Source organism: Pogoniulus pusillus, chromosome 5 (assembly GCF_015220805.1).
Source record: "Pogoniulus pusillus isolate bPogPus1 chromosome 5, bPogPus1.pri, whole genome shotgun sequence".
NCBI lineage: Eukaryota > Metazoa > Chordata > Aves > Piciformes > Lybiidae > Pogoniulus > Pogoniulus pusillus.
The window spans coordinates 37,122,724-37,147,279 of record NC_087268.1 but is presented as its reverse complement, the minus strand read 5'-3'; the positions used below and the strand labels follow the sequence as shown (position 1 = coordinate 37,147,279).

The following is a 24,556-nucleotide window of genomic DNA, read 5'->3' as shown; positions in this document are numbered from 1 at the left end:
GCTTTTTGCTCTTTATATACCTATTCCTCAATGTGTGTAGAATTCATTTGGCTTGCATTCAGATGCCAGTGAGATAAGGATCTTCACAAAGCTGTGAGTGATGAGCCATCATTGGCTTAATTCATAAACACAGAAAGAAATTAAGTAGTTTCAGAGTATGATTAATTTCCCTGCTTCATATCTTTACCTCAGGATGAAATAAGTCCTAGACAATGCTGTTGCCTGGAAAAAGGTTTGTTCCTGTGATCACTCTCTTACAGAATTAAGACTGAATATGCACTTAGAAGGGCACAGCTGTTAGTTTCTTGACTCTGTTCCTTGAATTTCCTGTAGCAGGATTAGATCTCAACTCAAATGTCCTCTGCATGTCTGTTGCAGTATTCAAACAGCTACTTAAACCAGCTTTAAACTAATGCCTACAATGGTTCTTATGCTTGAATATTAACATAACTAAGGCTGCAATCAAAACTAGGGAGATTAACTTTGCACAGATGAGCAGTCTGTCCTATAGCAGTTTAGGCAGTCCATTAACACAATACTTTGTGGTTTATGACTTTACTGAAGAATATTATATGATCTACAAGAAAAGTGCAAATGAGGAAAATAATCCTGGTTAAATGGATCCTATCTTATTTTAATTTTCCACTTCAAATCATTATTAATATATATTATTCACACCTTTTCATTTTTCTGGCTATATTATATTAAGTGGAGCAGATGCTTTGAGCAGATTGTCTAAGACATGGGAATAGACTATAGTTATTCGTGTTTCTCAGGTGTCCTTCACTGTGGGAAATCATACTATAACAGAAGGGACTAACCTCTATGGAAAGCAAACTAAGTTAACTGTTTTTGGAAACTGTTCACAGAGGACTCATATCAGACTCCTCGTTTTTGGAAGCAAGAGGAGGAAACAGTGGATTTGGTTGGGAAGCACTTCAAGAAGTTCTCCTATATAACTTAGGCTGGCAGTTTGTGGCTAAGCTACTCATGCTTTATCTGCAGTTGCATTTGCTACAGTATCAAAACGAAGTTTGGGATGAGTCTGGGGATAACTTGCACCCAACAAAGGTTCATTTGCATAGAGTTCAGAACTGTAATTTAGATTATCTGTGTAAAAGTTATTAGGATCTTAAGTATGAGGCAATTTTTTAAATCATGAATTCTACAAGGGGAGAAGAACCAACATCCCTGTTGTCTGTGGTCGCTCTTGTTTGAAATCTAGTACATACCACAGACCATCATCAGTGAAGTGGCAAAGCTTAAGCAGAAGAACTGCTACAACTCTCTTGGATAACCTCACTCTGTATTCTCAGTCAGAGGGTTTGTGGAATCATGAAATAGTTTGAGTTGGAAGGAACTGTAAAGATTATCTAATTCTAACCACCCTGTCATGGATAGAGCCACCTTCTACTAGACCAAATTGATCAAAGTCTCATCCAGCCTGGTCTTAAACACTTCTGGGGTGAGGCATTCACAACTTCTCTGGGCAACCTGTTTCAGTGTCTCGCCACCATCACTGTAAAGAATTTCTTCCTGGTGTTCAGTCTAACTCTACCCTGCTATAGTTTAAAACCATTTTCCCTTGTCTTATCACTACACATCTTTATAAAAAGTCCCTATTCAGCTTTCTTACAGATCCTCTTCAGGTACTGGAAGGCCACTATAAGGTCTTCCCAGAGCTTTCTCTTTAGGCCAAAGAGACCCAACTCCTCCAGCCTATCCTTGTAGAAGTGGTGCTCCAGCCCTTTGATCATATTTGTGGCCCTCCTCTGGATCTTCTCCAACAGAGTCATGTTGTGCTAGCTTGAATTAATTAATGTGAAACGTGTGTTATCTCTATGGTGCATTCAACCTGTTCCAAGTCACATAAACTACCTGCATAAAACAAAGTTTGTTCAAAGCTGTTTTTCACAGGAGCAAAATTATGCTCTTTCTCCAATAAGTTGTGAAAATATGTGAGCAAAACATGAGAAGCTATCCAGGATAGGAACACTGAGAGTGATCAAAACATTTAAAAATCAACCTGAAAATATTATTATCTTTTAGATGTACTGCTTAATTGTACTTAATATCAATATCATACAGAATCTGTGGTGAAAGTAGAAAAAGATTACAGTGAAGTAGAAAACCAGGAGCTTTATTAAAATAAAAGCAAATAAGCAAACTGTCAGTTCTTAACCTGCAATGCAAACTGAATTACACAAACTGAAATTACCCCGAACTCTCTACTAGCTGAATGAAGTTAATCTCATAGAACAGCTTTATTAAACTGAAAATCATCTTAAATCTTGTCAAAAATGTATGTAGAGTACACTGTGGATATCATAGAATACATTCACAGAATTGTAGAATGTTAGGGGTTGAAAGAGACCTCTGAATACTGTTGAGTCCAACCCCTCTGCCAAAGCAGAATCACCTAGGGAAGGTCACACAGGAATGCATCCAGACGGTCCTTGAAAGTCTCTAGAGAATGATTCTCCATAACCTCTCAGGGCAACCCATTCCATTGCTCCATCATCCTTACAGTAAAGGGCAAGTTACAGTCAAGTCCCCTTACCATCAGGTAAGCCACATGAAATGTATTGTTTAAATTTATTATTGTAATAGGATCATCTTCAGGAGACATAAATGTGGCTGAAAAGTCATGGAAGTTAGTTGTTTGCCTTTTTTTGTTTGTTTTAAAGGCTATGATTTGAAGGGATCTTTCAGAAGAAGGAAGGAAACTGTTATAAGGTAAGTGTTCAAGACAAATTGCAGTAAAGGTATTTGAGAAGAAGAAATGCAGATAATGATATAACAATACATCATGCTGGTATTTTGTTCACTTGTTTAACATTGCAGTGGTGCTTTTGGCTTCTCCTGTAATTTCTTATACTGGTCTACATGCTATGTGTATTTTTTGTCCTGAAATGACAAACGTTTTGCTGAACATTCCAAGTGACACTCATTTTTCTGAAGCTCCAATTTTGGTATGAGAAGATGCAGTTTTCTTATTCCATCTGAGAGCATTGTAAATGTAGCTGAAAGAATAGTACTTAGCTAACCTAAATTAGCGTCTTTAATCACTCGGGGTTTTGTGATCCTACCTCAAGTGCTTTCCAGATACTTCCAGATCTGTATGGGAGCAGTTTTTCCATTTACGTAGCTTGCCTACTGATCTAATTCCATTTTATCAGCAGATGCCTCTCTGGTTTGACTGAAGAGAATGCAGATTGCTAGTCTTTGACTAGATTTCAAAGTCAATGTTTTTCAAACTGTGTGATAAATTTTGAAGGAAAAAAAAAAAACCAAACCAAAACAAAAACCACAAAAAAAAAAAACAAACAACAAAATAACCAACATTAAAAAAAAATTCTACATTGAATGAAATAGGACTACTGTAGGAAATCTGTGTTACTGTTTTCCCAAGTACTCAGCAGCACACTGAAACCTAGTTCAATATAATGAAGCCAGTAAAGCTTTATGTGAGCACATAACTTATGTGATCATAGTTAAAATCCCTGTATTATCAGCTTGACCTAATTATTTCAGGAAGCACTGAGAATTCTCAGTAGCTGATGCTTCATATGATTATCACTACCATTTTTGGAAGAGAAACATAAATGCTTGTTTTTGTTTGCCCTCTGATGCGTTGCTGCTTAAAATTGCACTGTATAATTTATTATAGCCTTAACTAACTAATTTTAAGGAGACACCCACACACCATCTTTTGGCTTTGCACCTAGCCCATTAGTGAAGGAACAACTGAGCTGGAGCCAAAGTATTGTAACAGTGCTAGTTTTAGATCCTACCTATCTCTGGCATCCTCTGTTTGTGTTTCTACAGTGTGTAATACAGTGATGTCCTGGGCTGCCTTGAGGACTTAAGTGCAACACAAATAAATAGACACAGACTGTCTGTACAGTTTGTGTAGAGACTGCTTCTCTTCTTTTAGTCAGAAGAAATTATTCTGAATCTTGCAAAGAAAACCTGCTCCAACAGTCTCCATATGGGTGTTTACACCACACTCATTGCCATGGTAGTGGAGTGCTTTAATAAGAGTTGTGTGTACAACGAAAGCAGAATATACTCATTAGTGTCTAATGTATTGTTCAAGGTTATACACAGGATATAGAAGTTTAATGAGAACTTAATGGGACTTCTACTACTGATTAAGTGTATCTATCATTTTGAGAATGTGAATAAAGCTGCTTAACACTGTAGAGTTAAGGAAAAATGAATGCCCAGCATGTCACTTCCTTCTGCCATTAATCACATTCATTAGCTGTGTTTCAGTGACAAGATACTGACCCATTGCTAGTGAAGTACTAAGAGGACCACTACCAGTGGCCTGCTGATTTAAATAGAGTTTAATCATATTAATTGCTATGACTGGTTCTGTTCTTTCTGTCATATAAGGCTTTTAGCTTAAGCTAACAGTGACAAAATCAAAAGTCTAGGACTTTACTGTAAATTTATCATCCATGGAGCCTCCTGAAATCTTGGTTCTAGAACATGAGAGGCAGACCTACTGAGATGGCAACTATGAGGGACAAGCAAGGCACTACTGCTATGCTTTAGAGGGCCTGGAGGAGATAGCAGATCGAGGCAGAAACTACATCTGTAGGATCTCGTCAGCTACTACATCCCAAACGATTGAGTTAGCAAATCCTGTTTTATTTTATCTATTTTTGTTTAATATCTAACAGTTATCTTTTGCCTCGGAGAGAATCCACGAAGGCATGACAAATTAGCACTGCTTTTATGATGGACTTTTAAAGGTAGGAATGATATTTCTGATCTGCTTTCTGTCAAGCAGATTTTGTCCACTGTCTTCTTACCATTTCTCTTTGTCATGGAGCAACCTGCTTCTAATGATAAAAAGAATACATTAATATTTGAGAGACTGAGGTGGAAGAAGTAAGTCCAGATCACCAGATATTCCAATAGACATCTGTTGACTTTTTGCTTGTTTCTCTGCTTGTTTTCTGCATACTCATGATTAGATAAAATATAGTTAGATAATTTCAAAGCCAATCAGGTGGCTGCTTTAACTTTCCCATTCAGCACAGAATTCAGGCAGCCCTGACCACATGGGCATGGAGAATTTGAGCAATATGTGATATAGAAATGGAAGCTATCTTCTAAAAGCCTTTGCCTGCAGGTCCAATTCTGCCTTCTCAGAAAACCTGGTAGGTTAAGTGTGTAATTTTCTAGAGGCTCAGCTTCATGAGCACTTTGTAGTAGTGGTTCTTATTGAGTGCTCTTTTGACATGCTTTTATGGGCTTAAAAATACCCTTATGCTTTTCTTTTTTCTTTTTTCTTTTTCCTTTTCCTTTTTTTTTTTTTTGGATTGATTCCAGTTTTCTCTCTTATAGATGACCTCTGAGCTTCAAAGTTCATGCTGTTTGCTGCAGCCTCTACCTGTAGAACTGAAACAGGAATTCTCTGACAGCAAAGCATACATCTCTCTTCTGTGCCTGAATCATCTGATTTGGGGCTTCTTGATCTCTTGATCTCAAGCTTTTAAATAGTTATATGCACCTCATGAGTTAATCCAAAAAAAAATCTATCTGTCCTTGTTTTAAGTAGTTGTGGACACCCCCAGCTGTAATTTAACCTTACTGCAGGAGTAGCCAACTGACTCCTGAACAAATGGCAGCTACATTTGTCATTCTTAAAAGTACTCTTTCCCCTTGATGCTCAGCATGCTCTCACATGCTCTCAGAAGCACAAGGTACAGTTTGGATGCAGCTGTCTCAGCGTGGTTTGCTTCAGACATTTTGTTTTAAGCTCTACTTCTCTGTCGACGTGTTCATAACCTTTGTGGTTTCGACAGCATGGCAGTAATGCCTGACATCTTTGTTCTGCTCCTGGGGAAAATGCTGCTGCTCCAGGTGCCTTACCTATAGGCAAAGTTATCTGGATTTATTATTCTGTTATTCTTATTCTATTTGTTCTTTTGTTAGTGGACTGTATTTGGATATCTCACTTTAACTGAGAATCACTTAGATTTAATGATCCTATTTTATCTCCCCCTTAGAAGATAGTTCAACTTTAAAAGGTGCTCAGTGACACCAAAAGAAATCAGATTGTCAACTCAGGAACATAGATTGGCTTCCTGTGCTGCTGTAATCAGGAGAACATCTAAAAATTGCTAACGTTTTCTTATCAGTAAGGAGCAAAGCAAAATAGCCAAGGCATGGCTAGAGGGAACATAATGCATCTGTGTCTCCAACTTTGGTGCCTCACTTGGGAGTCAGTTTGGATGGAATGACTCCATGCCACAGGCTGCTGAAATTTTAAGAGGGCCCTTGGAAGGCCTGTGCCTACTGGCTACTAAAACAGGTTCCAAAGCTGTATATGTGAAATTAGATGTATAGACCTCAACATCATTTGATTAAAACATTTATTTCAACACAGTAATTTTTAGGTGAGCCTGTTAGAATAGCCTATCTGTGATGCTGCAGGCTTAATGTCCTTTATGGCTTTAAAGAAGTTTAATGGCTTCCATTAGGCTTCCATTAGCAGTGCCAGGGAAAACAGGAAGATGCACATGCAGAAAGGCAATAATTTGTTTTGCATTTGGTATATACTGTAGTGGATGAAAGCGTTTATATACACTGACCATGAAATTGGATGGCTATTACATTACAGATTCCTACTGATGTGCTTTGGTTCTCGTAGACATGAGTTTAGAATCCAAGTTTAATCACTTTCTATGTTTTTCTTAATTTAATAAGATCATTTGTTAAATAAACAACTGGCCTTCCCTTTGGCCATTGTCTTCAAAGAAATTCAGTGATATTCATATGTAGTCTTCATAAGTCTAACTGTATGCTCTACTTACTTTTGCTTTCTGTATTTTACTGCTTAGTCATGCATAGCAAGAGACCTGTAAATGTTTCTTGATGTACCTGCAGGGGAAGAATGAGATTTATACTGCACATTAAGTGGTTTCCATAAAAGTTTTTAAAAGCTGATTTTTTGTTTCACATGATTCATACGATAGTTTACTTGTATGAAAATGAACACCACATTTTAATTAAGGAATTCTTAGAAAATAAAGACAATGGAGGTAATCTTGAGTTCTAAGCCATATCTGTAAAGATGGGTTCTTTTTATGTCACAGTTTTCAGTATGCAGGTGTAAATTTCTCCTGCTGCTATACAATCAGCTTTTGACCTTGGTGGAAGGCTGTGAGTTTGGTCCCTTTGAAGTCAATTTAGCTTAGAGTTTACTTTCTTATTGGAAAGTACAGTGCTATTTGGACTAGCAGAGACTTGCAAGGAAAACACACAGCTTTCCATATAGAGAAACCCAGAGATTTGGGAAAATTTCTTAATTATGTCTTACCTAACATTTACGTTGTCCTTAAGGCTTTCTCCATGACCTCTTACATGGTTTCAATGGCTTTCTTTCCTATCTAAATAGAAAAATAATATTTGAATTAAAGTGCAGTTTGCCAGACTCTGCTAATGCATAATATTGTTAACTGCTTGCTTGATCCCAAAGAAACTACAGACTTCTGATTTTTCATTTATTTCCCTAGAGACGATTGCAGCTTTCATCTTAATATCTTATGGGTACAGAAGATTGTTCCAATAGACAGCAGGACATCAGTTACAGATGTGAAGCATACTCACAGGCATATGGATCTTACATTAGCAGACTGTCCAAAGAATTAAGCAGTGGGGATGCACAACAGTCCAGATGTTACAAATTTCTATCAGTGGTCATTGCAGCATGAAATCTCATATGAGATTCACTTCTTGGAATCATTCAAGGTGAGTTATATAACAAACCTCATAAATTATTATTATCAGGATAGGTTTTAATGAGCAATTAGAAAGAAAATTGAAGGATTAATTAACTTGAAATGTTCTTGCAAAGTAGCAAACAGTCTGAGCTTTTATTATGTGTAAAGAAGTTCTTGGCTTTTATACAAGTGGCCATCCTAATTCTCCAACAACCTAATTGTGCTTTCCAGTTCTCTCTGGAGGAATAGAAACATTAAAGCAGCATATAGCTTTTGGGCAAAAAATGTGCCTTAAGCACTTCACTTTACTCTTAAATTTTTATCTGTATTTTGCTGAAAGGCAGTTGACAAAACTGATGTTCAGAGTCAGTCAAAGTAAATCAGCTGAGGCCCTTTTTTTTTTCAGAATTGAAAAAGTTAGTTCATTGAGCCTGTAAATTTCTAGACATAATGTAGAATTGTTAGCTTTTATTTTTTTGGAAAAAAAACCCACTTTTCAAGATTCTGTGGAAGCATATGAATAGTTGAGATTAACATCATCTTGGAATGTAATTTTTCTCTTGTGTGTTATGATGGGTGAAAAATATGATGGACCAGAATGGCTACACATCCTTAGTAAAGGCACCTAACTCATTGTTACTGTAAATAGTGCCAGTGGTTGAAATGTAGAATGTTAGATCAAACAAACTAAAATGGAAACTGCAGATTTCAGGAATGATTTTCATTTGTTAAAATTATCTCTATTGCAACATAAGGTTCAGAATCAACAAAGCTTGAAGATGTGGCTGGTTTTGCTTCGTTTGTCATCTTACCACAAACACGTACCAGATATGCAAGAGTACTGCAGAGTACAAACCACATAAACACTCTAATCATTACAGAACTCTTTAAAGCTTTTAAACTCCTTGACTTCAGATAAATGAGGGATGAAGAGAAAATGAGATACGCAGTTGGTAAGTGGTTTTGCACTCACAACAGAGAGTGTGGGCCTCTACAGTGTTATACCTGAGCTGGAATTCTGTCCAGTACTGTAATCCACTAGCTGTACACACAATAGTAATAGAAACAGCTCTCCTGTACTCAAACCTACATATTGCTTGTGAAACTAATAGAAATTTTCCCGTAATAAAGAGAACATTTAGTGTTTGCAGCATCAACTTTAAGCAAGAAGCAGCTAGTTCAAACAGCAAAGGAATGGAGAGAGTGAATATGTCTCTGGTTACAATCATAGAATCAGTCAGGGTTGGAAGGGACCACAAGGATCATCTAATTCCAGCCCCCCTGCCATGGGCAGGGACACCTTACCCTAGAGCAGGCTGGTCACAGCCTCATCCAGCCTGGACTTAAACACCTCCAGGGATGGGACCTCAACCACCTCCCTGGACAATCCATTCCAGGCTCTCACCACTCTCATGCTGAACAACTTCCTCCTCACGTCCAGTCTGAACCTACCCATGTCCAGCTTTGCTCCATTCCCCTTAGTCCAGTCACTCCCTGATAGTCTAAAAAGTCCCTCCCCAGCTTTTTTGTAAGCCCCTTCAGATACTGCAAGGTCACCTCAGAGCTGCCTTTTCTCCAGACTGAACAGCCTCAACTCTTTCAGTCTGTCCTTATAGGAGAGGTGCTCCAGCCCTCTGATCATCCCTGTGGTCCTTCTCTGGACATACTCCAGCACATCCACATCCTTCCTGTAATGGGGGCTCCAGAACTAGATGCAGTACTCCGGGTGGGGTCTCAGCAGAGCGGAGTAGAGGGAGAGAATCACCTCCCTTGACCTGCTTTTTTCTGGTTTTCCAGACTTTGCACAAGTCTAAATTCTTTGAAAGTAGTTGAATAAAAATATTCCATTTTTCATTTTTAGGGTTTTTATTACTTTCAGAAAATGTATCAATTTAAAACCTTTTTTCATTAGTCGATTTTTCTGAGCTCAACATAACTCAGACATACCTCACAAATACCTCAGACAGACTGTAAGTGTACAATTTAAAGGGGAAAAAAATGTCCAGAACAAAAAAAAAAACAACTTCCAAGTACAGCAAGATTGCTGTTGTTCAGGCATTTACTCATATGAAAAACTCTTTATGCTACAGGATGAGAGATATTAGAATTGTTTTCAAATTTAAGGCCTGTGTGAGGGATAAACACTTAATTAAAATGTAGATTTGCATGTAAATGTGTTTTTAAGTCTTGAATTCTGTTGTTTTTACATGTATAAAGTAGTGCTTTTATCAGCATTAATAAAAAATAGCTAATTAAAGAAGCACTAAAGTGAATCATATTAAGCATTATGCAGTAATCTTATAGTAATTGTTTTTGTTTCAGTAGGTGTACTGAATAACTTTGCTCTAACTCTAATATAATATATAATATATTAGTATGTCATATAATATAACTGTTTGTTATAACTGTAATAACTTTTGTGCTAGTTTGAAGCTAGCTAGAATGTTTTAGTGAGAAGAACTAGATTACAGGCTGTGAAAGGGAAACAATGGTGATGTCCCCGGGGAGGTGGTGGAGTCGCCATCCCTGGGGCTGTTCAAGGCAAGGTTGGACATGGCACTTGGTGCCATGGTCTAGCCTTGAGCTCTGTGGTAAAGGGTTGGACTTGATGATCTGTGAGGTCTCTTCCAACCCTGATGATACTGTGATACTGTGATACTGTGTGATACTGTCTACTTCACTCATAGGCTTGCTGAGATGTATAAGAATAAAAGCAAAACATAGATAAGGGAGTTCTCTTTTCCTCTGCTGCTGGCAAGCTCAGAGATGGATGTCACTCTCTAACCCCACCCTCCATTTTGGACTAATCCACTTTGTTTCCTAACCCCCTGGCCAAACTTCCATTCTTCCCTGGGACTGGGGTAAGGTTGAGAGGGGCAGGGGGAAGGGGCAGGGGGAAGGTGCAGGGGTGGTTGAGAGCCCCTCCTGGGGACTCAGGTTTCTGGGAGGGGAGTTGTGTTTCTGTATTACCTTTTACCTTGTCTATTTCTGTCTATAACTGTATATACTGTAAATATCTGCTTGTATATTGTGTTAGCTGTAAATATAAGCTTCATTCATATTTCCAGAGCCATCTGAGTCTAGTCTGGGTGATTTCCAAAACCCTTTGTTTTAGGATCTTCATGTTTTTACTAGGACTTTTTTTTTTTTCCTGATGAAACTTCTCACAGTTGTAATGCCTGAATTTATATACATTGAAATCATGGCAGACTACAGCAAGCCTGTGCTCCTGAAGGGCTATGCTTAATGATACACTTGTTAACAGTCAGTTTTGATAGTTGGAAACCTCCTTCTAATTCTTTCTTTCATTATATGAGTGTTCTACTTAGATACAAAAATGTTTTGCAATTGTTGCTTATAAATATGATTAATAAAGTGTAGCCAAAAGAATCAGTTCAAGAAAAATAAGTAATTAAAAAAAAAAAAAAAAGGGAGAGAAAGAAAAAAAGAAGCCAAGCAAATATTTTGATTACCTTGAGTCCTGTGTCCAGTTCTGGGCTCCTCAATTCCAAAGAGATGTTGAGGTGCTGAAAGGTGTCCAGAGAAGGGCAACAAGGCTGGCGAGAGGCCTGGAACACAAACTCTATGAGGAGAGGCTGAGGGAGCTGGGGGTGTTTCTCCTGGAGAAGAGGAGGCTCAGGGGGGACCTCATTGCTGTATACAACTACCTAAAAGGAGGCTGTGTCCAGGTGAGGGTTGGTCTCTTCTGCCAGGCAACCAGCAACAGAACAAGGGGACACAGTCTCAAGTTGTGCCAGAGGAGGTCTAGACTGGATGTTAGGAGGAAATTCTTCCCAGAGAGAGTGATTTGCCATTGGAATGGGCTGCCCAGGGAGGTGGTGGAGTTGCCATCCCTGGAGGTGTTCAAGAAAAGCCTGGCTGAGGCACTTAGTGCCATGGTCTAGCTGATTGGACAGGGCTAGGTGATAGGTTGGCCTGGATGATCTTGGAGGTCTCTTCCAACCTGGTTGATTCTATGATTCTATAACAAAAGCACAGGAGTTGTGATAGGAGCAATTTAATAGAATGCAAGGTTAAAGCAAAGGCCCTGCACAGAAGTAAATCAAAGATGTTATTCTCTACTTCCCATCAGCAGACAATGTTTGGTTGTTCTCTGGGAGCAGGGCTCCAATATGAATGGCAGTTGCTCTGAAGGACAGATGCCAGTTGCACCTCATCATAGGGAGGAATTTTTTGATGTAAGGGAACAGACTTCCCAGAGAGGTTGTGGAGTCTCCTTTTATGAAGACTTTCAAGACCCATCTAGATGCGTTCCTCTGCAACCTGCATTAGATTATATTATCCTGCTCTGGAAGGCGGTTTGGAATCAGTGATCCTGGGAGGTCCCTTCCAACTCCTAACATCCTGTGATCCTGTGAATGTCCCCACACTTCCTTCTTTCACTTAGCTTATATACCTGACCTGACTTCATATGGCATGGAATACTCTTTTGGTCAGTTTGGGTCAACTGACCTGGCTTTGTCCTCTCCCAGTATCTTGTTCACCCCTCAGCATACTCTTGGGTGCGGGACAACGTTGAAAAAGCACAACCTTGATGTTTGTCTCAGCAGTAGCCAAACATTGGTGTGTAATCAACATCCAGCTACACTAATACAGAACACAGTGCTAGATAGATAGATGCTCTGGGGAAAATTAAATCCAGCTCAGCCAAACTCAATACACCATACTATAGGGATGGAGTAATCTGCTGTTAGCTAATAACATTGAATTTTGTTTTATACAAGTCAAGGTCAGCTGGAAGAGAACAGGAGTTCTATATCCAGTACACATCAGAGAATGATGACTGCTTTTAAAGAAGTAGGGGAGAAAGATCCACTTAATCTACCTGTTCCAAGACAAATGTTGAAAACTTTTTCTTTGCCTCTGTGTCTACAGTTTGCTGGGTATAGAACTGCTGTGAGCAGGTGAGTGAGAGCTCTGTCCTGTTGTGTGGCAGTCTGCAGCTGAACCTGGGAGACTCAGGTTGCTTCTTATTTTAACCATTCTTTCAAATCTAAATTGAGTCTGTGAAGATCCTTATTTGTTCAAGGATATTTAACTTTTCCTAGCATACTAACTCTACCTTGTTACTTCTAATTTGCTTTTGAGTTGATCAGATCATGGAAGAAGGGCTGCAGGCAGGTCCTGCATTTGCAAATGAAGATCCTTGCTTCTCTAGTGACTTTTTCCATGTCTGGGAATGTAATGTACCATTTCTGAATGAAATGTTTACTGCTGCCTATCAGTGTGTGTTAACAATTGGACAAAGAGAAAAATACTACTTAGTGCCTTAGAATAGTGAAGGAGATCAGCCAGAGCTCCCTTTTGGAGCAACTGTACATGGGTTGAAAGGACAGACCTCTCACTTCCATAACTTTCCTTCTGACAAGTGCTACCTGGAGTGCTCTGAGCTGAGCAATAGGCCTCAAGCCAAAGCTGACCTCTAGATCAACACCCAACAAAATGTTAGGCATTATTAGCATCTGCTCATTAGTGGAATGTGTATCTATTCCTAGTATGTAACCATTAGCAAAATATGCAGGCTCATTAGTGAAATATGTAGCTTAGACAAAATATAATCATTAGTGGGGATGAAATGCTGTGAGAATGTATTTAACTTATTTTAAAACTTACAGTTTTTACTTGTTTAAAACTCTAACTTATTTAAGAGAAGGCTACCGGGAGATCTTATTGCTCTCCACAGCTACCTGAAAGGAAGTTGTAATGAGGCTGCTGCTGGTCTCTTTTCCGAGGTAACTAATGATAGGATGAGAGCAAATGGGTTAAAGTTGTGCCAGTAGAGGTCTAGATTGAACAGTAGGAAAAAACCTCTTTACTGAGAGAGTGGTGAGTTATTTGAACAGGCTGCTCAACAAAGTACTGGTGTTTCAGTCCCTGGAAGTGTTCAAGGATGTGGTGCTTAAGGATGTGGTGCTTCAGGATATGGTTTAGTGGTCATGACAGTTGGATTACAGTTGGACTCAATCTTAAAGGTCTTTTTCAGCTTCAGTGATTCTATGGGTCTGTAAATTTGCCTTATATGCTTATGTTCAGCCTTATTTGGTAATTCATTGAGGCCCTGTAGACAGATGACTTGTTTGATGGAGCATCAAAGACCATATTTGGGAGATTGTTGAGGCCATGCAGCTAGGTGTTTGACCTTCCTGGGAAACACATAGACAAAATCAAATAGACAGGCAAACTCCCTTAGTTCCTCCCTGGGCCCTGGCCAGTCTATGGGAGTAATCTAACAGGAGAACAAAACCAGATATTCCTGCACTTGAAGTTACATGAACTTGTTTGTTCAACAATATAAAAGCTGGACCTTCTTACAGTGATTTTGACAGCCTCACCAACAAAGAAATGCACTGTGTAGGACTTCCCAATGTCCAGGAAAGGCTCTTCAAATCTTTGCTGTAACTGGGTCTCCTTTCAATTGCTGATCTGGATGGTGGATGTTTCTGTGATTCTATATGAGTACACTGGTGACAAGTGATGTAGAGAAGGCTGAAGTTCTCAATGACTTTGTTGCCTCAGTCTTCACTGGCAAGGACTCCAACCACACTCCCAAAATCAAAGAAGACAATGGTAGGAGCTGGTAGAAAGATCTGCCCATTGTAAGTGAAGATCAGGTTTGTGACCATCGGAAGAAATTGAGTGTACAAGTCCATAGGACCCAATGGGATACATCCATGGGTATTGAAGGAATTGGTGTATGAGGTTACTAAACCACTCTCTATTATACTCCAAAAGCTATGGCAGTCTGTGGAAGTCCCCACTGAATGGAAAAGGGGAAACATAAGCCCCATTTTCAGAAAGGGAAAGAAGGAAACAGGTAACAATGAAACAGTCAGTCTCACCCCTGTGCCTGGTAAGATCATGGAATCACATAATCACAGAATTGTTTTGGTTGGAAAAGACCACTAAGATCATCAAATCCATCTGTTGACCTAACACCACCATGGCCATTAAACCATGTGCCAGATCTACACGTTTTTCCAATGTCTCCAGGGATGGTGACTCCAACACATTCCTGAGCAGCCTGTTCCAGTGCCTGTCCTCTCTTTCAGTAAAGAAATTTCCCCCAATATCCAATCTAAATCTCCCCAGCACAGTTTCAGGCTATTTATTCCCATTTTGTCACTTGCCACTAGGGAGAAGAGAGTGACCGCCACATCGCTCTGACCTCTTTCCAGGTAGTTGTGATCTCCCCTCAGCCTCATCTAAACAATCTCAGTTCCCTCAGCTGCTCCTTGTAAGACTTGTTCTCCAGACCCTTCACCACTTTCATTGCTCTTCTCTGGGCACTCCCCAGCACTGCAAATATCTTCCTTCTAGTGAGTGCCACAAAACTGAACTTGGTATTCAAGGTGCAGACTCACCAGTGCCAAGCACAGGAGTGTGGTCATTTCCCTACTCCTGCTGGCCACACTATTCCTGATGCAGGTCAGGATGCTGTTTGCCTTCTTGGCCACCTGAGCACACTGTGGGCTCATATTCAACTGGCTGTCAATCAACACATTTCAGCAGTGTTACCAGGAGGATCACGGAACACATCCTCTTGGTGACACTGCTGAGGCAGAAGACTATGAAGAGGTGACTGGATAAAATCAACACAGCTTCACCAAGGGCAAATGTTGCCTGACAAACCTGGTGGCCTTCTATGACAAGCTCACAACATCAATAGTCAAGGGGAGAGCAAAGGATGTCATTACCTGGACCTGAGCAAAGTCTTCTATACTGTCCCACACAACATTCTGATCTCCTAGTTGGTAAAACATGGGTTTGATGACTGGACCACTCGGTAGCTTGACAGAAACACCCAAAGAGTGGCTGTCAATGGGTCCATGTCCAAGTGGATGCCAGTGACAAGTGGAGTCCCTCAAGGATCAGTACTGGGACTGGTCTTAACATCTTTGTCAGTCAGGATAGTGGTATTGAGTGCACTCTCAGCAAGTTTGCCAGTGACACCAAGCTGTGTGGTGTGACTGACATGCTGGAGGGAAGGGATGCTAATCAGAGGGACCTGGAGATGTGGGCCCATGTCAACCTCATGATGTACGATAAGACCAAGTGCAGGGTCCTGAGAAACATTGGCTTTCTGGGCTGCAAGTGTACCCTGGTGGTTCATATTGAGCTTCTCATCCATCAGCACCCCAAAGTCCTTTTCTTCAGGACTGCTCTCAAAACAGTCACTGCCCAGTCTATATTGGTGCCTAAGATTGCTCCAAATCAGATGCAGGACCTTGAACTTGGTCTTGTTGAACCTCATGAGGTTGGCTTAAGCCCACCTCTCCAGCCTGTCAAGGTCTCTCTGGGTGGCAAAAGGGTATAATTCATTCTTTTCTAACTCTCCTGATTTTAATTAGCATTAAACCATGCATTAATTTGTCTAAATATTGTTTGCATCTATACTGTAAACTAAACAGTTGCAATATATCTATATGTCATGTGGAACACATAAAATAATAGCAGTATGTAAGGGAATCTGTGGCTCCAATGCATTGAATTTCCTGGTTAATAATATAAACAGCCCAAATAAGAATTCAATTCATGCTTAAAAACAAAAACAAAAGTGGAACCATCTGTTGTTTTTCAAGCTGATATTTGTGGGCAACATGTTTTTAATACCATTACGATCTAATAAAAATAGATTCTTTGGGTACACTACATAAACTCCAGGTTCATCAGTTAATAACAACCTTACTTCTGCAAGCATGTAGTCAAAGCAACAGTGCAATCAGAGGTTTAGGGTTCTGGACAGACATGGCAGGAATTATGAATTGGAACACAGTGCTGTAATTTTTGCATATGTTTATTCCTCCAGAGGTTGAGGGACCTCACAGGGTGCCATTAAGAAGTCAGATCCTATCAGGACTGAGCCACATGATGATGGCTGAGGAATTAGAGAGCAACCCCAGTGACTGGAGTTCTGCAGTGCATTAACTGTTAAACAAGTGATAAATGTTCATCTGCTCCATCTGCTTCTCCAAATGTTCACGTGTAGGCGTTTGGTTCCTCCTCTTGGTTTTGTTTCCTGGGTGCTGAAATAATACAAACAAATTATAGAGAGAGGAAAAAAAAAACCCTGCTGGTTAAATTCTGTACCTTAGAAGTTCATCTTTGTTCACTACATGTGTTCTTGAAAGACTCATTATCTTCAGACTGCTGCTGACAAACAGGAAAATTTTATCTGCTCCATTCCCCCCCAAACCTCCCCAGTATATGTCCCTTTCTCTTAAAGAGGTTCCCAGCCATTCCTAGTTGTTTAAAGCAATCACTCATCAGTGTTTTTAAACTGTTTAAATGTAAACTATCTATCAGCAACATGTTTCTCTAGGAGCTTAATTATCTCTATGGCAGTAGTGTGTACCTCCTGGACGTGGAAATCTCTACAAGGCAAGACATGCAAAGGACATGGTTAATTGTCCTCTTCTGTAAGTCACAACCTTTATTTTGTAACATTTTAGATACAGTACTATATGAAGGTGAACTACTCTAATCACTCCATGTGGATTACACCAAAATCCTGTTTGCCTCATCTATTTGAATAAAGGATTTTTCCAAATGTGGAGCCCATTACTCTGTTAAAATAATTCTTACTTGTTATGGTTTCATTCTGAGATTCACAAAAAAATAAAGCCTCAACTCCAGCCTTTCCTCCAGGCAATCCTTGTCTATTTCTAATCACAATTAGTGTTGCTTGTTTACTTAATGACAAGGTAGCAGTTTAAAATAACCTGTCTCATAGCTGCTGCTCCAGAGTAAGAATAACAAAGCTAACACAGTCTGTTTCATCCCAGGCCCAGGCAGAAAGAAATGACTTCCTTATGAAGCCTGTAATGGCATGTGGGAGGTCAAGTAGAGTTCTGCTTTTTGAATGTTTTTCACATTGGTGTGTTTCACAAAGTCTAGGATTGCTTTATGAATCTTCCCCATATAGCAAGACTCTGTAAAAAAAATAGGTGAATGTAGGACTTAACTGAGTGTATAAAACAAAACAAAAAGATCTTATTCAAAGTCCTCGTTGCAGGCAGAGAGAGTGATTGGCATTGAGATGGGCTGCCCAGGGAGGTGGTGGAGTTGCTGTCCTTGGAGGTGTTCAAGAAAAGGCTGGATGAGGCACTTAGTGCCATAGTCTAGTTGACTGGATAGAGATGAGTGATAGGTTGGACTGGCTGATCTTGGAGGTCTCTTCCAACTTGGTTGATTCTATGGTTCTTTTAGGTACCTGAATATCTAAACTCCTCTAGTCTGAGAAGCAAAACGTTCTTCCTTAGCCTGAACCTGGAGAAAATTTAAAACATTTACTTCCTTTGCCTAAGAAACCATTGCCATGTTTAGATGGCACCTGAAAGTACTTCTAAGATTCTGGTGTCACAGGCAAGACAGAGTGAATGACAACCCAGAGTAAATTTGATTTATTTAAGACCTAGCAAGATGAGAATTTTATTCTGGTTGGTTACCTGAGGCACCCATTCCATTGCTGCCTGGAGTGCTGGGCTCACTAGATCTTGTCATCCCTTCCTGAGATGGGAGAGCTCAAAAGTTTGTTCCTATTGCATTGCTGCTCATCATGACCCAGCTTGGGTATTAGGGACCAAGGTCACTAGATTCTTGTTCCTTCCAGCTCTGATCTCCAGGAACTTCTTTGTTGCTAGGACATATCTTTCACTCAAGATCTTCACCTTCTCTTCAACCTCCAAAAGCTCTCTGTTTTCCAAGCAAAATTGTCCATGTGGGGAAGCACATTCTCCTAATCATTTGTTTTGGTTAATGTCTCTTTATTAACTGGAGGATTAAGGGCCTGTCATAGAATCATATAATCAAACAGGTTGGAAGAGACCTCCAAGATCATCCAGTCCAACCTAGCATCCAGCCTAGCCAGTCAACTAGACCATGGCACTAAGTGCCTCATCCAGGCTTTTCTTGAACACCTCCAGGGATGGTGACTCCACCACCTCCCTGGGCAGCCCATTCCAATGCCAATCACTCTCTCTGGCAAGAACTTCCTCCTAACATCCAGCCTATCCCTCCCCTGGCACAACTTGAGACTGTGTCCCCTTGTTCTGTTGCTGGTTGCCTGGAAGAAGAGAGGAATCCCACCTGGCTACAGCCTCCCTTCAGGTAGTTGTAGACTTGAAATGAATGTTGTCACATTTATTAACAAAGTTTGCAGACTGCCCATACTGGTTGTAGCCAGAAAGTACCTGATTTCTGTATGAGAACTCCAGAGATCAGCTCGAGCCATGCACACTGACATGACCCGCTTATCTACCACCTGTCTGCATTCACAATCTGATCTAGCTTACTCTCTATCCTGCATGATCTCTAACACTGCATTTAGGTGACATTTATCATGAGAGTAGCATCACCAGTATTAAGTTCCAGGAGAACAGATCTTTCAGGACTCAAGTCATCTATCCTAGGTGGCACACTGGGTGGAGCACTTTGAATGCCTCCCAAGATTTATTAGCTGCTCTGTGAAAGTTAGTCTCCTAATGATCTTCTAGCATGTTACAAGGGTAAGCAGCTAAACCATCAGATTTTGCTTATTGCTTGTCTCACAGCTTTCTTCACATTCAAATGCTTACTTTTTATTGGTTTCTGCTACGAGTAGCACTATGGTTAATGCATTACTACTTGAGCTTGAAGACTTCTGCTGAACTTTTAGCACTTCCCCAGACTTCTATTGGGTCCTCCTGTGGGATTAATGTAACAGTGGTCAATCAGTGGACCAGCCGCAACACAAGCCCTTGGCCAAACTATCTGAGTCAGAGTGGACCTGAACATTGTGCAAGAGGAAAGAATGAGAATTTGCATATCAGAAGAAGCAAGGAGACAGGTCCTTTGCTACCTGATGAATAGGCCAAGACTGTCCTTCTTATCTGATGAATATGCTAACTGTTGCTCCAGGGGGAAGCAGATGTGGCAGACAAGAATTTAGATTGGAAGAAGAGACGGTTTTGCATGTGATAAAATGACTAATCAATATGTAAAAATGTTAAGCCTTCTGATACCTTCTGACAAAGTATATAAGTCCTGTATGTTGCCTAATAAAGTCGGAACTTAGCTTGCATCAAGCTGCCTCCCCGTCCCTTTGTCGTGGCATCCTCCTCCTTCAACTCAGGTCTGCATTTGCCAAGGCCATGTAATTCTTTTTTCTGTTAAGAGAATACAGCATGCGTGAGGGAGGAAATTCTAAAGGATGGAAACTGAGCACCCTTTGATTTTTTTTTTTCCTTCATGGGATTTATTGCAGCATTCTGGAGGAATATTTTCTGTATTTTACTTTTATCCTTTTACAGAGAATAACAGAGAATAGCAAGTAAATATGTTTAGAAAGATGTTGTTTTTTGGTTGTTATTGCCTTTTTTTTTTTTAATTGATTTTTTAGGAAGGACCTATAAAACAAGTTATTATGCCCAGATCCTGTTTTCCAGCTTTTCCAGCTCCCCTGATATCTTTGTATCTTCTCTGCTTTCCAAATACCATCTGCTGCTGCTTATGTGCCTCATCATCAACACGTAAACTGAAATTTCTCCAGACTGGCCCATCAAGTGTACACTGAAGAAATATCTTCCTACATTAACTCTGCTTATCCTAAAGATTAAATGGAGTTTTTCTCATGATCAACCAGCATGCTTTATTTGTGGAAAGTTCCTGGTCTTTCTTGCTGCTGAACAAGCTCCATGCAGCAGGCCAGGGGGGCAAGCTTCTTCTCTCTGTGGGCTCCAGGCACTCTAAACCTATGAGTTTCATGAAGCGCAAAATGCACAAAGTGCAGTTTGATATTGAGCTGACTCTACGTAGAAGATTTCAGTTAGCTCAGTAAACATTTTCATCACTGTTAAGTGTTTTGGTTTTGATTAAAAATGCCTAGAAGTAATCTTCCAGTGGTTGACAACTTTGAAACAATCTGTGCAGTAAATCAGCATTACATAAGTGAAGCTAGGACCTGAAGCTGGTCTTCTGCTGCTGAAAGATCATAATTTTTATTACCAGTTGAAATAGCTATAATGCAGAATATGGGCCAAAACTGGGCTAGATGCCTTCTGTTGTCTCTTAGTGGAAGACACTGATGTCTTACTGGCCTAGCATGCATAAAAGAAGGCTGTTTACTCATTGGTGGTAGAGAGCACGAAGTAAGGCTTACAAATTTAGCATAGGAAAATGCTTATTACTGAAAATTAGATGTGGAAAAGTGGAGATTTCTTTTCTGCTGTCCTCTTTTTGAGGTCTTGCTTATTATCTCTTCTGGAGGAATATTTTCTGTATTTTATTTTTATCCTTTTACAGAGAATAACAGAGAATAGCAAGTAAATATGTTTAGAAAGATGTTGTTTTTTGGTTGTTATTGCTTTTTTGTAAGCATTTTTGTAAGACATTAACTTTTAAAATTTTAGCCAGAATATTCTATTATTCTAAACATCTGGGTATAAAACCTCAAATTAAATAACAAATGAAATGAAAATCAACAATACTGAAAGTCTGTGGGACTGTAGAATCCTCTTTTTTGTGGATCTTCTGTTTTTTGTTTGGATGAAGAATATGGAACCTGTGTAGAATCAAAGAATGGTTAGGGTTGGGAGGAACTTTAAGGATCTAGTTCCTGCATAGGATGATGTGAACCTATGGTGCATCTTTTATACCTGTGGTTGCCTTTTTGCTTAACCTTCTGTAGTAATAACTTAACCTGGTTTCACTGGAAGCTTTCTAAAACATTCGTTACTGGCTTAGCAGCATTTAGTGGATTGGATTTGAAATGCCTAAGGAATGTTATACTGATAAAATATTGCCAAGTCTTCTTATTTTATTTCCTATATTTTAATGTGAAAATGGCATTGTAATTAGATAATTGGAAAATTTAATAGAACTTTTGTCCTTGAGTTAATATAGACAAATCACAATGACAGCTCTGAGCCAGGAGATGAACTAGAGAAAGGATAGTGTGAACTGCAGAGAGTCAATGTTTAATGGCAATTTTCAGTGATCTTGTAATACGTACTGTCTAATAATTACACACTGCCTAGAGAGGATTCATCAGCTTGGTGAAAAAAAAAATAAAACACATTATCATGATAAGTGTATTAATTAAGTTAGAATCTTAAAAAGTACAGCTGTTTAGTAATTTTTCTAGGAAACTCAATCTACATTAGTCATTTCACCAAAATGAGGGCATGTAATAGACCCTTATTTCAAAATAATGGAATTGTCTTCAATAAAAAAGAGAGATTTGATTGTAGAGTGTGATGGTAGACTTTCATTTTTTTTTTGGCTGCAATAGAGACAGATGCATGACATTAAGCATTTAAATACACATTATATATGATATACATAGCAGCAGACTGATAGATTGTTGGGAAGACAGAAAGAATGTCAGTTTGCTTTAGCACAATTTCAGTGTAAATGAGATAACAGTCCTGTCCCTTTATCTATTGTATCTAAGCTAAAAAGATCTCTTTCTTCTTTTGCATACACTAGCACATTTCTCAACAAAGTTATTGGGTCAAGCTGCTTTTCACAGACTCATAGAATCAACCAGGTTGGAAGAGACCTCCAAGATCATCCAGTCCAACCCATCACCCATCTCTATCCGGTCAACTAGACCATGGCACTAAGTGCCTCATTCAGTCTTTTTGTCCCATCCTATGTATTTCAGTGTAGCAAAGGCAGAATTGTCTCACCAGCTTGTTTGATGTGATGACTTTACTGCCATTTCCAGGCCAGACAGGATGACATGTCCATTAGACCTATGGCTGTTAAAGTTGTACAGAACTCAATAATTCTTTTGATCAATTAAGAAACAAAAGTGCTCCTGAACTTTAATTTGTGAATCTTTATAGGTTTATTTTTTTCCCCTACAGTATAATGAATCCTGAGTAGTGTAATTATCTTTAGAAGGGGCACTAAATAAACCTACCAATTTAAAACATTGAACAAAGAATAGATTTGTGGGCAAAATGCAGCTTGTGTAATGAATTATTCTATTTATCTCCCTTGGTAACTTATGAAAATGCTCTTTGTCACTTGAGAGTGTGTATTATGATCTTCAAATGTCTTATTAGTTGAAAAAAGACATTACCATTACAAAATGTTAAGTAGCAGAGTCTTAAATTGCATAAGTTAGAAAACCAACTGTATAAATGGAAATAAGCATGCAAACACATCCAGTCAACAACTGCTACCAACAGCTGGATAGAATATAGACCAGAACAGACTTTGATAAAGTATAATTAAAGTTACAAAGAGTATAAAAATATAAGATTGGTGTTTCCATTCTGATCAGAAGTTGCAGGATTTTTTTACCACTTCAAGAAGATTTTAGTTTTAAAGTATGGCAGTTCTTGATGAGTAGGTATCGATTTGATGAGTGAAAGCAGTTAAAGGGAAGAAAAGTTCTTTTGTGTTTACTGCACATATTTCAGCATTTTTCTTCTTGGATTCTAGTTCTGGTTATGCTACCTATTTCCCACAGCATTTAGTGAAGTCCTGAATTAGTTTGATAACTATATCCAAAAGTAGCTCACGAAGGTCTTTACATGGAAGGGAATTGGATGTCTCAGGATGCAGATAGGTAATACTGAATTTTTCAAAAGTACCTCAGCCCCTGGCTTCATCTTCAGATGTCTGAATATCTCTAAAATGTACTTCTGAGAAAAAAAACTCTCATTAAATTTAAATTATACATAGGCTATATGTGCATTAGTAGTGCCTTCCCGGTATGGAAATATCAATATTCTAAAGTAGATAAGTGCTCCAAGAGGACATATAGTAGGAACTGTAAAGTAATGCATATTAAGGCAGCACCAGTATATAAAATGACCCTCTGAGTGGAATAAGCTAATTTTGTCAAATTTCAGATGTATTGGTGAAGCAATATTAACGCTAGGTATGCTGCTGACATAACATGTCAGCTCTTAGTATCTTGTATTAGCTTAACTGTATTAATAGAAGCCTATGCAGATAATAGTTCCTAAATGACTTGTGAAGTGAGTCTAAGCAATATAGGCACCTTTGGAAGTGTATAGTTTCGTTCCTAAGCACTTGCTCCAGAGTACTCTAAAATCCTTCTCACCTCTGCCCCTGCGTGTGTGAATGGGGAGAAGCAGGTACTAAACTGCTTACCAGGCTTGAAGGGGGAGCAGCAAAAGGTGCCTTTTTGCACGTGTGCTTTTGGGTAGCAGATGGGCAGTACCTGACCAAGGCATGAAAGTGTGGTTTAGTTTCTCTTGCTCTTCCTCTTGGAGGTCTCTGATAGTTTAATGTCCTTGAGGAGTTGAAATTTGCAGTGCACAGTGTACAGATATCAGATTTATCTTAGAAATACGGCCATAATTTGATAGCGAAGGATCCACAGAGACCAAGAAGAGATAATTAACTTTCCTGCTTGACTGTCTGTTTCAACTAGATATTATTTCACCAATTTACATGACAGAGAACTGAAAGTTTTTTTTTTTTTTTTTTTTGGTTTGTTTTTTTTTTTAGAAAGAAACAAATCTATGGAATGAACAGGAAGGTCTTGGTGTCCTGCCAAGGTGTAACTACATGAAACCTTTCTTGTCGAGTGCTTTGAATTCATTGGAGAAAAGAGCAATAAACCTACAGGTTGTTATTATGAAATATATGGAGACTTCCTCACTCAGTTTTTCCCTTTTGCTTCATCCATGAGCGTCACCTAATTTCCTCTCGGGTTGCTAACCTCGGTTGTCCTAATACAATTGCCTGTTGGCAAAACTGCTTTGCACAGTGGAACAACAGTCTTTGTTCAGTTACCAAACACTAAACCTCCTCATACACCACAGAATGTTTTT

The 24,556-nt window shown here is 39.2% G+C and overlaps 1 long non-coding RNA gene across 1 annotated transcript in view; it reads left to right on the top strand.

Moving 5' to 3' along the window:
• LOC135175713 (uncharacterized) overlaps positions 1-24,556 on the top strand; it is a 125,272-nt gene that overhangs the window by 92,521 nt on the left and 8,195 nt on the right. Inside the window, exons 4-5 of the long non-coding RNA XR_010302450.1 lie at positions 2,688-2,736; positions 7,536-7,770. This is a non-coding gene — a long non-coding RNA (uncharacterized LOC135175713). The remainder of the gene's footprint in view (positions 1-2,687; positions 2,737-7,535; positions 7,771-24,556) is intronic.